Genomic DNA, 15,612 nt, shown 5'->3' with positions numbered 1-15,612 from the left:
ATGAAAATACTCAATGCCTATATCCTCCATCCCTAGATCACTATTCTTGGAAGAAGGGTGAAGCAATCCTTGAGCCATCCACAATTGTATTAGGTCATCCCTTTCAATTTCAAAACCTTTATTGAACATTGAGCAATAAGTGAAGCATTGTTTCAAAAATGGGAGTTTCAAATTATCCAGACTCAACTTCAATTCCGACAATATAATCTTTTTTGCTTCTGGAGAGTCCCATATTTTACTTTGTAGAATTGCTGACCATTGATCTGCACCATTCTTAGAACGCAATATTCCTCTGAAAACCTGTTGGTTCATATATGGTTAGATTTCCTGTTAAATAATTCATATATGGTTCATGAGTACTATATATTTATTTTTGAATAGTGTCATTTGGAAGGCATGAAAAAAGAATGTTGTTACTTACTTTCTTAATTTTTTTGCGTTTTCCCTCTTTTTTTCTCTTTTCTACGAAACAAAATGGATTCCATTATTTGGTATCCAGAGCCTAGTAAAAGCTATTGGCAATATAGCTACTCAATGTCCAAGTGCATGATGTACAAAGCTCATGTTGCTCTAGGGTTTGGAAACAAGAAAATGGAATTGGTTTACAAAGCACAAACTCCACATGAGTGTCTAATCTTCCACTTGAGGCAGTCTTATCTTCCCGTGAGGAAATGAGAGTTTGGAAAGTCTACTCTATTATTGGATTGTCCAATGATGGCATCTCTATCATCCAAGATAATCATGTCTTATTTGACACCTGTAGTCTGGATATGAGCTAGCCAATATTATATGTAGCAAAGTCGTCCATGCACTGTGGGAGACCGAAAGACTTAAAGAAACCTTTACAGTGTTAGATGAGAACAAAATTTATGAAAGTATTCATGATACTAGACTTTGGCCATTCTATTTAAAGATAATTGTTTCATAGTCAAGGAACTCTTACGCTGTTTGGGCTTAAAATATTATGTTTGGGCTAAGAAGAGATAAGTAAAAATTGAAGGTCGTGGCTCTCAGCCCAATAGTGATCCTTAAGGCCATATGGCTTTCTCAACCCAAAAAATGATGATTCAACCAAGTTCTAATGGAAGTGGGATTGCTAAGGGATCAGACTTATACATGAATGGGTTGAGCTCGGTCGTGAGTTGGCACGCCCACATCCACAAGAAAGATATAGGTAGCATAGTAGTTACTCGGCATGCGGGTCACTTAGGCTTTGTAATTTTCAAGGTCAACATTTTGGCACGCTCAGTGAAACCAAGTGCTAAAAACTATGAAGTTCATGACGACTAAAAGTCACTTTGTCAAGAAGAAAACAACAATGGGGAAAGCATCGACAAATCAAACATCTACAAATCAGGCAATTGTGTCATCTGACATAAAAATTGCACATGATCTTCTCGTTGCCGTCAAGCCATACCCTACAGCACACCTAGAAATTGAGATAATCTCCACAACCAGAAGCTAGCGGCGATGATTATCGCGATGACTACTAAGCCCACCGATTTTGGGTCTTCATAACGGATGGTTGAGGAAGACAACGATGAGCCTCAGATGATGTACTTCCTAAAACTTTCATTTGATGTAGGCTCGCCAAACATACCAGACATTTAAATTTACCTTGGAGAGTGAGCTCGGCCAACTCAGTTTCAAACAAGATATAGTAAATCAATACCATGAGGAAGTATAATGATCTCATGAGGAAACGAACTTTTGTTAACATAATTGTTCACTAAAATTTGACAGTCCAAATGTCACTGTTAAAAAGCAAGAGCCAAGTGCAGTACCTTCCAAAAGAAAATTCTTAGTAGTATATCAACATTAATGCTGCTGGAATTATCATCGAAAAGCATTATGTATCGAAAAGCATTATGTGTGTAAGGCATTGTCCCAAACCAACAGGAAAGATGTCAAAACGCGAACAACTTCGGCCGAGACTGCAGTCAATACTGCAAAAGTTTGCACCTTTGAATCACCAGGGCTGATGTTATTTTTTATCAACTCTTTGCGAGAAAAATGATCAAGCTTTGTCTAGGCCATGTCATACTTAAGGCCGGATATTTGACGAGAAGTGTCTATTGAGTGCCACCACTCCAACATGTATGCCACCAATAACTGTGTAGTGTTTCAAGATGCTAATGGCTGAGGGCTAGTACCTAACCACTTTCCAGTGCCTCGACCACTGACATATTCTCTGTGAGGCACTTATTGGACTTGTAACAGTACTAGTAGAAATGAAGGTCTCATGTTCCCCTTGTTTGACAGGTTCATCATCTTTGCCAACAAAATTGGTGTTTAACGTGTTATAGTTGAGGAAGTTTTCTGCAAACTTGGCGATGTTTTCCTTCAGCCAATTTTTCTTACAGTCCTTGAGCTTTAAGACTCCTAGGCTTTCTCGTTAAAGATGGCCCTCAAGTCCAAGTTGTACTTGCGTGTTGACAAAATGAAGTCAACAGCGAGGTTGGTTAGAGATGTACCGAGGATGGTGGTGACATCCAGTATAGTAGGGCTCATAGGGCCGATGGGGAAAACCATCATGTTAATGGCTAGGTACCAAAAATTAAGGGTCGCCACTAAAAGTTCTCAATCCATGTTCATATCTACTATGAAGATCTTGATGGTGTCGAAAATGCCCAGATGTCACGCATTGCTAAAGTGGGGCACCATTTAGCGGACCCATGAAGCCCAAGCAGTAGAGGCTGAGGGCTAAACGATCTGGGGTTTGGCGACTCCCAACTTTGAAAAGTGATGTGAGTAGATTTTCCTTCACCGGTGAAATGACCGAGTCTAAGATAGTGTTCTTGATCAAATGACCAAAAACCTAAGACTTGGCTTATTGCTCATCAGGATATCTGAAGAGCTTGATGATAAGGCAGTCAATGAAGCTTTTAATGTTTTGAAGTGAGCTATTCACAGAAGCTTAGAGGTGTTTGAGTGCTGGCCATTTGAAAAGATGGGGTTTCGAGTTGGAGAAGTTAAAGCGGTTGGTAAGAAAATAGAGGAAGCTTGAGAATTCTAGGAAATTGAAGTTGCAGAGTTTCTAGAGGGTTTTGAAAGTGTGAATGAGATGAAGAAATTTCTGAGGGTTTTTATGGGCAACACATAAGAGAAAGAAATGATTGAGTTATTAATTTTGAATTTCAAAATAGAAAAATCTCGGATGTGTTTTTCACTCATTGCAGTTTTGGCAATTGAAGCGACTTGGGCCAATTTTCATGCCACCTAACCCAATATGAGAATTGATGCTTTGGTTTTTAAAACGAGTCAATCAAAATGGGACGTTCTAATGACTAGGCTGTCTAAAAGAGCGTGGCGCATGAAAGGCCAAATCTAGAGAGTTATGGTAAGAACTCAAAGTGTGGCAGAAGTAATTAGGTTGGGTCAGTCGATGCAGAGTTAGCGTGCACACCTGAGTAAAGACATTTATTACAAGCCAATGGAGGTGGTTGAAGAATATTCGCTTCTTCAAAACCCTCCGACTATATGTCTATGGTCAAAGATTTCACAAGCAAGGGGCAATGTTTGGGCCTGAAATATTGGGTTTGGGTTGAGAAGATAAGTCAAAATGGAAGGTTATGGCTCTCAGCCCAATAGTGATCTATCTGGCCAAATGGTTTTCTCAGCCCTGAAAATGATGATTCGACAAAGTCTTAATGAAAGTGGGATTGCTAAGGGATTAGACTTAGACGTGGCTGGGTTGAGTCATGTTTGAATTGAAATTGTTAAGGGTCCAAAAAGGTTTTGATAAGACTCGAATTATTCCAAGATGAAAACCTATGCCTAATCAGATAAGAGTGAATTAAGTGCATAAAAAGGCTAGGTTCAGAGTCCTAATTCAAGTCAAATAGGCCGAGACCTAGTAGAGATAGAGTCCCGGCATAATAGGAGGTTTGGTGAGATAATGTTAGGAATATCTGAATATGGTCCAAGAAGTCATAGTCCTATTAGGACTTTACTTCGACAGACTTGGCTATCACAAAACGTACCTCTATAAATAGAAGTGGTTTTGCAATGCAAACAGCCTATTTAACTCAACAAACAACTCAAAATGCTCTATGCGAAACCTTCTCACACCCTAAAAAAATACTAATTATCCTAACCATTTTCCAATGCACCTTTAATTTGGATTAACAACACTGTGTTGACAATCGACAACATATTTAGTTTGGATTAACATCACTGAGTTGTAGAATCAGGCGATCAAAAACATATTCAGTTTGGATTCACATTACTGCTTCTAGTTGGTTTGCTATCTATCCAAGTCTCAGCCAGCAAAGATTCTACGATTCTTTTGACAAACAAGGTCTCATCAGCTTCCCAGCAAAGTGAGTTGTTCTATGAGTGGTTATTCCTAGGTGGATTTCAGAGTTAAGCATTCAGTCGGCCTAACAACATTCATAGTAAAGACATTCATTCATTTGAGTATCTTTGCTCTTACAACCTAATACTGATTCGATGCACCTATATTTTCACAAATATAGTTGAAGCTACCGAATCTGGTGCGGAGAATTGAACTTCATAGCTGAAGGCATAACCTTGTCTTTAGATTCTAGAACCCTAGGTTGAGAGTGTTCCATCGCCGATCGTAGTCGCTTGGTGCATAAATTAATAGTACGTTCGACACCACATGATCACGTCTATTCTACTTGCCTGACCGAGCTCGGTCGCACGTTTGCACGCCGCATCCACAAGAAAGACGTAGTTAGCTCAACTATTAATGACTTGCGCATCACGTGGGCTTTGTAATTTCCAGAATCATTATACGTGTGACAGAAGTGATACAGTATTGTGATTATAATGCCAAATCGTCTGATTCCTCGCTACTTAATTCGAGAAGGCAAGATTATTATTGGATCAAGACAAAGTTTGTTGATACCTATATGCCGTATGTATCAAGGACTACAATACAATTGATGAATTGAACAACTTTTTGGGTCTTTGTTTAGTAGCATTATATGCATCAGCATCATGAAGGAAAAAGTTGTTCAGTTGGAGGCTAGTGTGCTTGTGGGATGCTAGGAGATTTGGAAATTTTGCATTTTCACCAAGGTTGTATTTGGGGAAATAATCAGCAACTAATGACAAGTTTGCACTTGTTTTGGTTGCAGCTACCATGCTAATATTTGAATATCCAATGGTTTGTAACTGGGTGAACAAGTTGAGACAACCCTTTTCATTTCTACATGACAGATTGCTTGGAAAGGGTGTTACTTGGACAAAAGCAGAGCATATTGGGTCTAACTTAGCATATCTAGTATTAGGGCACGGAGACATGCCTTTATTTAGGGGGTAGGGTTGGGATTATAAGGACCCTAACAATATTAATGAGGCAATATCTATAATAGGGTTAATGGGTCACTTAGACCCACTAAGGAGATTACCATATATTTAGTAATAGCCTCAATTGTAAGGCAAGAATTAAGCATATTATTATTATTTAATTTCTTAATTTTTTTTAGCATTTTCCCTTTCTTTCTTTTTTGGCGTTTTCCCTTTCTTTCTTCTTTATACGAAATTGGTTCCATTATAGAATCAAAGGACAAAATAAAGTAGAGACATACAAAAGATACAAAAGGTACAAAAGGTCAAAAGAATGTGCGGAAATTATAATGATAACAAATAAGATTCCAAACAAAATAGTATAAACTTCAAATAAATAATACTAAATTAACAGTCATTACCTTTGCCACAGATGGTAAACCTGCACACTTTTTGGCAATCTCTCTTCCAACTTCCTCTAGATCAGGATCTGTAAGAGCAGCAATATTATCTACAAATGCTCTTTCCTTCAATATGGACCAGCATTCGTCTTCAGATAGAAATCCCAAATCATAGCAAGGAAGTGTTTTTGTAATTATTGCAACTTTGGAACTGCGTGTAGTGACAAGTATGGTGCTCCCCCGTGCAAAATGGAGTTCTGACAAACAACTCATCAATTTGCTCCATTTTTCAGAATCTTCATTCCAAACATCATTGTAGACATCGAAATTTCGATGAAATAAATGTTGACCAATAGTTACAATTTCAACGCTCACGTGTCATATAAATTTTACACGTAGCATGTGACTAAACGTAAAATCAAAATAAATCGGAAAAGTCATCAAGCAGGACACGTGTCAACACCTGGCAGAAATGATTTATTTCATCTGAATATCATATTCAAAATTAGGCCTTGGAAAATTCTATAAATATAAGCCATTTCATTCATTTAAAGGGGAACCAAGTCATAACCAATTCACCTCACACCAAAACCTTGAAGCTTTGAAACTCCAAAGCTCCCAAGAAAATCACAAATGATCAAGAAAGCTCTCTTCGTTCTTCGTCAACCCAACCTTCAAGATCAAGCCCCAACTGCCCTTTGAAGGAACTTCCTCCAATTCAAGATCAAGCCCCGACGGTCCTTGAAGGAAGCGTGCATCGTTCATCATCCGTTCATCCTAAGATCAAGCCCCAACGGCCCTTTAGATCAACAACATCAACAAATCCACATATCTAACCGTTCTTCAAGATAAAGCCCAAAAACCCTTGAAGATCCATTCATCAACTGTTCATCAAGATCAAGCCCCAAAGGCCCTTGAAGATCCATTCATCAACAATTCTTCAAGATCAAGCCCAAAAGCCTTGAAGATCCGTTCATCCATCAACCTTCAAGATCAAGCCCAAAGGCCCTTAAAGAAACTTCCATCAACCTTCAAGATTAAGCCCCAACGGCCCTTGAAGAAAACTTTCGACCGTTCATCCAAGATCAAGCATCGACGGCCCTTGGATCAATCGCACATCCACAAATCAACACCTTACGGAGATCGAATCAGAGGATCAAATTTGGGAGAGATTGTAACCCCTAAATGATTAATACAAATATTATTTTGTACACGTGTTCTTGTCTCGTTTGTCGTAGGAAAATTTCGTGTTTACAAATTTGGCACGCCCGGTGGGACAATCTCTACCTCTCATCTCTTTGTCCGTTCAAGGAATCCAAACATACCTCAAAGTCAATGGCATCAAGCAAGGGACAAGCCGTTCTCGCAACCACCAAGGGAAGGATTCTGAGCACTTCTGCCGCGACTGGACAATCCATTGGCGCCACAACCATTCCTCAACATGCCACTTCAAAGTTGGTGCTGTTAAAGGAGCAAGGGGAGCATTAAAGGTGCGAGTCTGTCATCAACTTGACATCGTTGGGGGCACCGAAGCATGCTACTGAGGCACACAAGATGACATCCTAAAGCAGCCAACGACGTTCTTCGTCAGCATCCTGGATGTCTAAAGGAAAGTCACGTCTATTGGTTGCACATGTCATGACCATCGGCGTTACCTCCATCGAAGAACAACTGGCTCAAATGAATAAAGCGATCGCAAGGCTAACACGGATTGTTGAAGAAAAAGACTTGCAAATCGCTGTACTCGTCAACCGACTGGAGCCACAGGACGGCGAGAACCCTGACCCAGAGGATGATCCACTAAAGAGAGGAGCTGGCGAAGATGAGGAGCCTCCGGTGGAGAAGATCGATGTGAAGCCGGAGCCAGACAAAGCAGCGGTACTCATGGGATCTCTTTCTATCCAGCAGCTGCAGGAGATGATCACCAACACCATCAAGGCACAGTACGAAGGGAGCTCACATACCTCCTTGTTTTACTCGAAGCCATACTCCAAGAAGATTGATGCCCTGAAGATGCCAAGGGGTTATCAACCACCAAAGTTCATGCAGTTTTATGGAAAAGGAAACCTAAAGCAGCACATCGCACATTTCGTCGAAACTTGCAACAACGCGGGGACGGAGGGAGACTACCTCACCAAGCAGTTTGTGCGCTCGCTGAAAGGAAACGCCTTTTAGTGGTACACGGACCTAGAGCCTGAGTCCATCAACAACTAGGAGCAATTGGAAAGAGAATTCCTTAACCGCTTCTACAGCACCCGCCGCACTGTAAGCATGCTGGAGCTGACAAGTACAAAGCAATGGAAAGATGAGCCAGTCGTGGACTACATCAACCGATGGCGCACTTTAAGTCTTGACTGCAAAGACAGACTTTCGGAGACCTCCTCGATCGAGATATGTGTTTAAAGCATGCAGTGGGGATTACACTACATCCTTCAAAACATCAAACCATGGACCTTTGAGGAGTTAGCCACCCACGCCCATGACATGGAGTTGAGCATCGCCCATCATGGGGAGAAAGAACCGATCGCCGACTACAAGAGCGACAAAGTTCTTAGGACAAAGATGGAGAATGCTGCGTGGAAATCCACCAAATAAGCAATGACGGTCAACACAGCTCCCGTCAAAATCTCTACACGAGGTAAGGCGATTCAAGCCGAAGCTTTTCATGATCAAGAGATGCGTAGACGTACTTTGAAGGAGCTTGAGGAGAAGACTTATCCATTCCCCGACTCTGATGTGGTTGCCATTTTAAAAGACTTGTTTGACAAAAAGGTGATCGACTTACCTGAGTGCAAATGGCCAAAAGAGATGAATCATACTGACAATCCAAGGTACTTTAAATTCCACCGTTTCATAAGTCATCCAACGGAAGAGTGCTTCGTACTGAAAAATCTCATCATGAAGCTGGCTCAAAAATGAATCATTGAGCTAGATCTTGACGATGTGGTGAAGTCAAATTATACCACCATCACTTATAGCTCTGTCGACTCAAAATCTTCACCTCAATCGCTGGGGGTATGCTCCAAAACCATGCCAGTCAAGCAAAGTAAAGTTGAGTGATGGACGCATGTTACTCCAAAGAAACTGCACAATAAGCATACGTTTCCTCCACAAGTTCACCAATTGGAAAAGGGGCAAAGCAGCTATCGTCAACCTCCAAAGCTACACGAAAGTGTTGAGGATGATGAAATTGCGACACAAAAATTGTCTGTTGCCATCACGATGCTTGATTTCCTCCCCGAAGACTTCTTCAAACACTCGATCAAGACTCATTGCTATGAGGATTGCAAGGAATGCCTCTCCAAGATCTTTTGACAAATTCAAAAGCTCCTTGTTCACACGAGCCTAAAAGGGGACAACCAACGCTCCTGGTCCGCACGAGCATAAAAGGCGACAACAAACGCTCCTAGCTTGCATGAGTTGAAACTGGAAATGGCACCAAAAGTTCCTTGCCTGTACGAGTTGAAACTGCAAACGAAAACAAACGCTCCTTGCCTGCACGAGTTGAAACTACAAACGGCACCAAAAGCTCATTGCCTGCACGAGTTGAAAATGCCTATGGCACAAAAAAAAAAAGTATTTAAACTATGTTCTGACTTGATCTCTTTCTTTGGAAGGGTACGTAGGCAGCTCGAGCATTCAATTTCGAGTTCAGTCACATCAAAAAAAAAAAAAGGGGTTTGATTAAAGTTCATTGATGAAGGTCAATGTTATTACAAATTTATTTTGTTAAAAAAAAATTTGCAATTTTCTTTGTACAAAATTAAATTACAGTTTCTTCAAAAAAAAATGAATACATATGTTATTATGTATTTACAAAAAAAAAAGGGAAAGAAAAGAAAAAGAAACATACATATATATATATGTATGTCTTGGCCCAGTTACAAATCAGGCTTCCTTCATTTCACAAGCCCAGTCTGACCACCAAGCAGCAACAAGCCCATCCTCACTTGTGTCTCGGCTCAACAACAGAAAGCTCAATTCACAAGCCCAAGTCACTCACGGCCTTGGCGTTCGCTCCGTCACCATCCGTGTCTCCTGCACTCCCTCGGAGCACCTCCAACACCGTCTTCCACAACCACTCCGACATCGCCACCTGGGTCGACTCCCTCTTCTTTGAGTTCAACCGAAACGTCAAGCCCTGGCTCATCGTCCTCTCCCAAACCACTTGGTCTCCCTAAAAGACCACCGCACGTGTCCAAGTCTTAGACCCGCGACTTCACCTCCGACCCCTGCAACTCCGGCGAGTTTGGACCAAATCCATCAAGCTCCTTCTTTTCTCCTTCCCGCTGCCCTGTGATGGTTAGTGAAGAGGCTGACGTGGCGGATGAGACGAAGCCTGAACCGCAACCATTGTTGACGACTCTGCTTGCTACGAACCGTTTCATGTGCGAGATTTACAGCTTCGTCACCGACGAGACCAGAAAGGTCTTTAAAAGCTTCGACTCTAACGGCAATGGCAAGATCTCCGTAAAACAACGTCCTCACGACCCTCAAACTCAAAGTCAGGACTCTCACTCCATTTCATAGCTCATCCGCCAAAGGTCATGACAACAAGGAACCATCATCATCGTCGTTGAGTTCTACACGCCGTGGTGTGCCCACTGCAAGAAGCTCGCTCCCTAGACTATTCCAGCAGACGACGAAATATGGCACAGACGGCACCATGAATATGCTGAACGAGACTCGGACCGACAGGAAGAGGGGGTTCATCGAGGTCATCACCTACAAGGCATACCCAGCAAGCGACGAAGTGAAACTGAAAGTGAGGTTTTATGTTCCGCCATTTCTCTTCAGCTCCACTGCTTCCTCATTCCCCCATCAGCCTTACATGCTCTCTGTAAGCATCATATGCCCTCGTCCTCCTCACCGCAGGTAGACACCTGAGCTCTGCTGCTTTCTTGGTCTAACGCATAAAATGCCAGACCCTGTTGAATCAATGGTCAGCAGAAAGAAACACAGCGGGCCCATCATCCTCTGCGGCTAGCAGCACTTCCCTCACCGGTGCCTGATCCCTTGCTCATCCTCCGACCTTGCATCCATATCTTCTCCATCTTTTGCCTTCTACAGCTCATCGTCCGTCTTTTCCTCTGCAAGGCATAAAAAAATGCAGTGGCTGTGCAATGGCGGCGGTGTAAGGCAACAAGAATGCAGTAGCGGTGCAATGGTTGTGTAGTGGCAGTGGCAAACAACAACGGCGAAAGAACTTCAATAACTGCCGTCAAAGGACTAGCTAGTCATGAAGCCTCGAATGTAGCTATCTGTCTGTGGCAAACAGCAATGGCGAAGAACTTCAATAACCGCCGTCAAACGACTAGCCGGTCATGAAGCCTCGACTGTAGCTCTCCGTCCGTGGCAAACAGCAATGGCGAAGAACTTCAATAACCACCGTCAAACGACTAGTCGATCATGAAGCCTCGACTGCAGCTCTCCGTCTGTCTTCGTCCTTCCTTGCAAATTCCCCAACCCATCATAAAAATTTATACAAAAAAAAATATAATAAAAAATGAGATGGTGGAGTAAAGTGGTGTTGGCACATGAAAAAAAAAAAGGAAGATAATGATGGAAGCTTGCTGGATGCACGACATAGGAGGAAGAAAGAAAAGAGAAATGGAGGGTGCATCCAGCACCGAAAGTTAAAGAAAATAATATATATGTTTTAGGTGGTGCATCAGCACCAAAAGATAGCGGAGATTATAACTATATATGTATATATGTCTTGGGTGCATCCAGCACCGAAAAAAAAATAAAATAAAAAAAGGGAAGTGGTGGTGCATCTGGCACCATAAAAAATGGTGGAGCATCTGGCACCATGAGAAACATATGAAAAAAAAAATATATATATATATATATATATATATATATAATGCATTAATAGAAATAAAGTCCATCTTATTTATTTTTTCTGGAAATTTTACATAAATTTGCATTATACATACCTTAAAAAAAAGTCAAATCAAATTTACAGGAGGGGATCTTCAAGGATGATCAGGTGGCGCCTAATCACTCGGAGGAACTTTAGGAAGAAGATGAGCCGGAGGTTGATCATTTGGAGCTTCATTACGCGGTACAGCCCAAGAAGACGAAGGCAAATGCTGTTGGAACAAACCCACAAACCTCTGATGATCAAGTAAAATATGACCATCAGATTCCTGCATCTAGTCAATCTTCCTCTTCATGTTTGTAGCATAGTTATGTGTGAGCCTGTGCAACTGTTTATTCTCATACTTGAGCCCTATAATCTTCTGTTTGAGACTCATCACTTCAGCCGCCAATGATTCAACTTGACGGGTTCGAGCAAATAGGCGTTGGGCCATATTAGACACAGAACCTGTACACTGCACACTGAGAGCCAGAGAATCCTTAACACTCATCAGATAGTTTAGAAAGCAGTCTGTTATCTTTGGGAGTGACAAGGTTCCGGGCCACCACCGCAACGGTCATATCATTCTTCATCACCGAATCCCCAACGGTAAGAGGACCAGTAGGGGATGTGAAGGATGGGTGCCATATGTTGTCTAGAGAAGGCATGGCTGCCTCTTCACCAAGGTTCAAGTTAAAACGACAGTCGAAAGGGCCAAACATTTTCAAAGGTGTTGAAGAAAGATGAGGTCGGACAAGTCAAGATCGTAGAAGTGCAAGAAGGGAGTTTCTACAAGCAGAAATTCAAGTGTGCTTTGAAACGTACTGCGTGTCTCTATAAAAATCAGCACTCGACGAGATTTCAGATATCGAAGAGGCAAGCTCAGAAATCGAAGAGGCGCTAGCTTTCTCAAAAACTGGGCTTGCTCAGAAACCACATGCCAATCTTCTTTTCCGAATTTGTCTGCACTTGTCACATGCAACCTCTGCACTCGACGGAGCTCAGAACTCGAAAAGGCAAGATCAGAAATCGGAAAGGCATCTACTTTTCCAGACGTGTCAGCATCTGTCACATGCACACTCAGCTTTGCGGAAATCACGGGCAGTTTGTCGAAGCGCCGATTCCAGATATCGAATGGGTGCTTGCTTTTCCAAACGTGTCAGCGCCTGTCACATGCACACTCAGCCTTGCGAAAATTACGGGCAATCTGTCGAAGATTTCTTATGAAGTAGAAAGCATGTGAAGTTTACTGTTAAATCATCCAACGGTTGCCGACAAGAGTAAATGAATAGTGCCGTTACTGGTTGTTGAAAAAAAAAAGATCCTATATATGTCGACCTTCACCCTTCATAGCAAGGCAGACCTGCAAAAATGCCCAACCCTTCCTCATTTCCGAGAGTACACTCCCAGCAGAGCCTATTGAAATACCCAGTTTTCTTCCTCTCCTAGAATACCTCTGCAAACAAATGACACCAAAGCAAAAGTATCTCATATCATCAGGGTAGAAAGCAAGAGTATCTCATATCACACAATCTCTCTATCCTTTTCTTTGTCCTTGTTCTTACCTGCAAAGACAAGGATAAAGAAAGCAATATGTCAGAACCTCCACTAAAACTCGGGTAAGGAATCGACTACCTGGAACCTTTGCCTGGTTGCTTACATGGTATTGCTCTCGAGTACTCATCTTCCACTCCTGCTGTACTTCCAAAGAAGCTGCCACATCTGCCTGGAGAACAGATAAGGCAAGTGAAAATGATACCTTGCAGCATGTGGAGACAACGTGCAGAAGAAACAAGCAGAGAATAATGCAACCTGCACAATCAACTCAGCAGAATGAGTATGAGTTGAGGAACTCAAGAAGATGCCACATTTGCCTGAAGAACAGATAAGGCAAGTGAAAATGATACCTTGAAGCATGTGGAGACAACGTGCTGATTTCCTTCAAAATCAAGTTTCCCCTTCCCTGCACAATCGACCAACCTAGCAGAATGAGTCTGAGTTAAATCCAAGAACTCGAGAAGCTTCAACAACATATTGACGGCACCATCACCGAATAGCAAAGCCTCGCTGTGCAACGCTGTCAAATCGCCACCACTTCTTCGAAAGCAAGAGTATTTCATATCATGCTTTCTCCCTGTCCTTTTCTTTGTCATTGTTCTTACCTGCAGGACAAGGAGAAAGAAAGCAATCAGCCAGCACTTGGTATCAATCTTCCAATCTAGAACCGACTACCTGGAACCCTTCCCTGATTGCTTACCTAGCACTGTTCTCGAAGTACTTGTTGTTTCAACATTTTATGCTTCCACAGAAGATACCACATCTGCCCGAAGAACAGATAAGGCAAGGGAAAATGATACATTGAATCATATGGAGACAAGCACAACAAAGCACGTGCCGATTCATCTGCTACTTCTTCATAAGCAAAAGTATCTCATATCATCAGGGTTGTAATCACTCTGGGTAGTGGACTTGTTTTGACCCTCAAATTCTTAGGTCAACTTGCTAGGCGTTGTGGGCTGCACGTGCCGATTCACCACCCTTGAATCAAATCTTTAAAGATCAAGTCACCAACTGGAAGAAGAGCCCATCAATCTTGAAGATCATACCATTGACCAAACTGCTCAGGTGTGAATTAGAAAGATTGAACAAAGCAACAAGTCGTCACCTTCACCTCGTGCCTGCTTACCATGTGTTCGAGTCAACCTTCAAGAATCAAGCCTTAACGGCCCTTGAAGAAGCTTCCAGCCAAATTCAAGATCAAGCATCGACGGCCCTTGAGGAAATCACAAGTCCGATTCAAGATCAAGTGTCTACCACCCTTGAATCAAATCCAGTTCAAGAATAAGCTGTGGAAAGTCAACAATTGGAGGAAGCCAAAAGGTCCTCTAACCCAGTTCAAGAACAAGCTGTGGAAAGTCAACAATTGGAGGAATTCAAAAAATCCTCCAACCCAGTTCAAGATCAAAGCTGTGGAAAGACAACAAGCGCAACAAAATACGCGCCGATTCATCCATTACTAAAGCCAAAGATCATCTACCACGTGAAGCTTCTTGTGGTCCAATTTCAACCTTCAAGATCAAGCCTCGACGACCCTTGAAGAAACTTTCAACCCAATTCAAGATCAAGCCTCAACGGCCCTTGAAGAAATCTCCATCCTGATTCAAGATCAAGATCAGGCCTCAACGGCCCTTGAATAAATCTCCAACCCAATTCAAGATCAACCTTCAACGGCCTTTGGATCGACATCTACATTAAGGGACTTCAAAACGCATCTCCTACACGCGACAAGCACATGTATATGACGCGCCTTGAAGTGGGGGCATTTGTAGACATCGAAATTTCGGTGAAATAAATGTTGACCAATAGTTACAATTTCAATGCTCACGTGTCATATAAATTTTACACGTAGCGTGTGACTAAACGAAAAATCAAAATAAATCGGAACAGTCATCAAGTAAGACACGTGTCAACACCTGGCAGAAATGATTTCTTTCATCTGAATATCATATTCAAAATTAGGCCTTGGAAAATTCTATAAATAGAAACCATTTCATTCATTTAAAGGGGAACCAATTCATAACCAATTCACCTCACACCAAAACCTTGAAGCTTTGAAACTCCAAAGCTCCCAAGCAAATCCCGAAGGATCAAGAAAGCTCTCTTCGTTCTTCGTCAACCCAACCTTCAAGATCAAGCCCCAACGGCCTTTTGAAGGAACTTCTTCCAATTCAATATCAAGCCCCGACGGCCCTTGAAGAAAACGTTCATCGTTCATCATCCGTTCATCCTAAGATCAAGCCCCAATGGCCTTTTAGATCAACAAATCCACATATCCAACCGTTCTTCAAGATAAAGCCCAAAAACCCTTGAAGATCCATTCATCAACTGTTCATCAAGATTAAGCCCTAAAGGCCTTTGAAGATCCGTTCATCAATAATTCTTCAAGATCAAGCCCAAAAGCCTTGAAGATCCGTTCATCCATCAACCTTCAAGATCAAGCCCAAAGGCCCTTGAAGAAACTTCCCTCAACCTTCAAGATTAAGCCCCAACAGCCCTTGAAGAAACTTCCCTCAACCTTCAAGATTAAGTCCC

Source organism: Malus domestica, chromosome 05 (assembly GCF_042453785.1).
Source record: "Malus domestica chromosome 05, GDT2T_hap1".
Classification (NCBI taxonomy): Eukaryota; Viridiplantae; Streptophyta; class Magnoliopsida; order Rosales; family Rosaceae; genus Malus; species Malus domestica.
Note: the sequence above shows the minus strand (reverse complement) of the source record.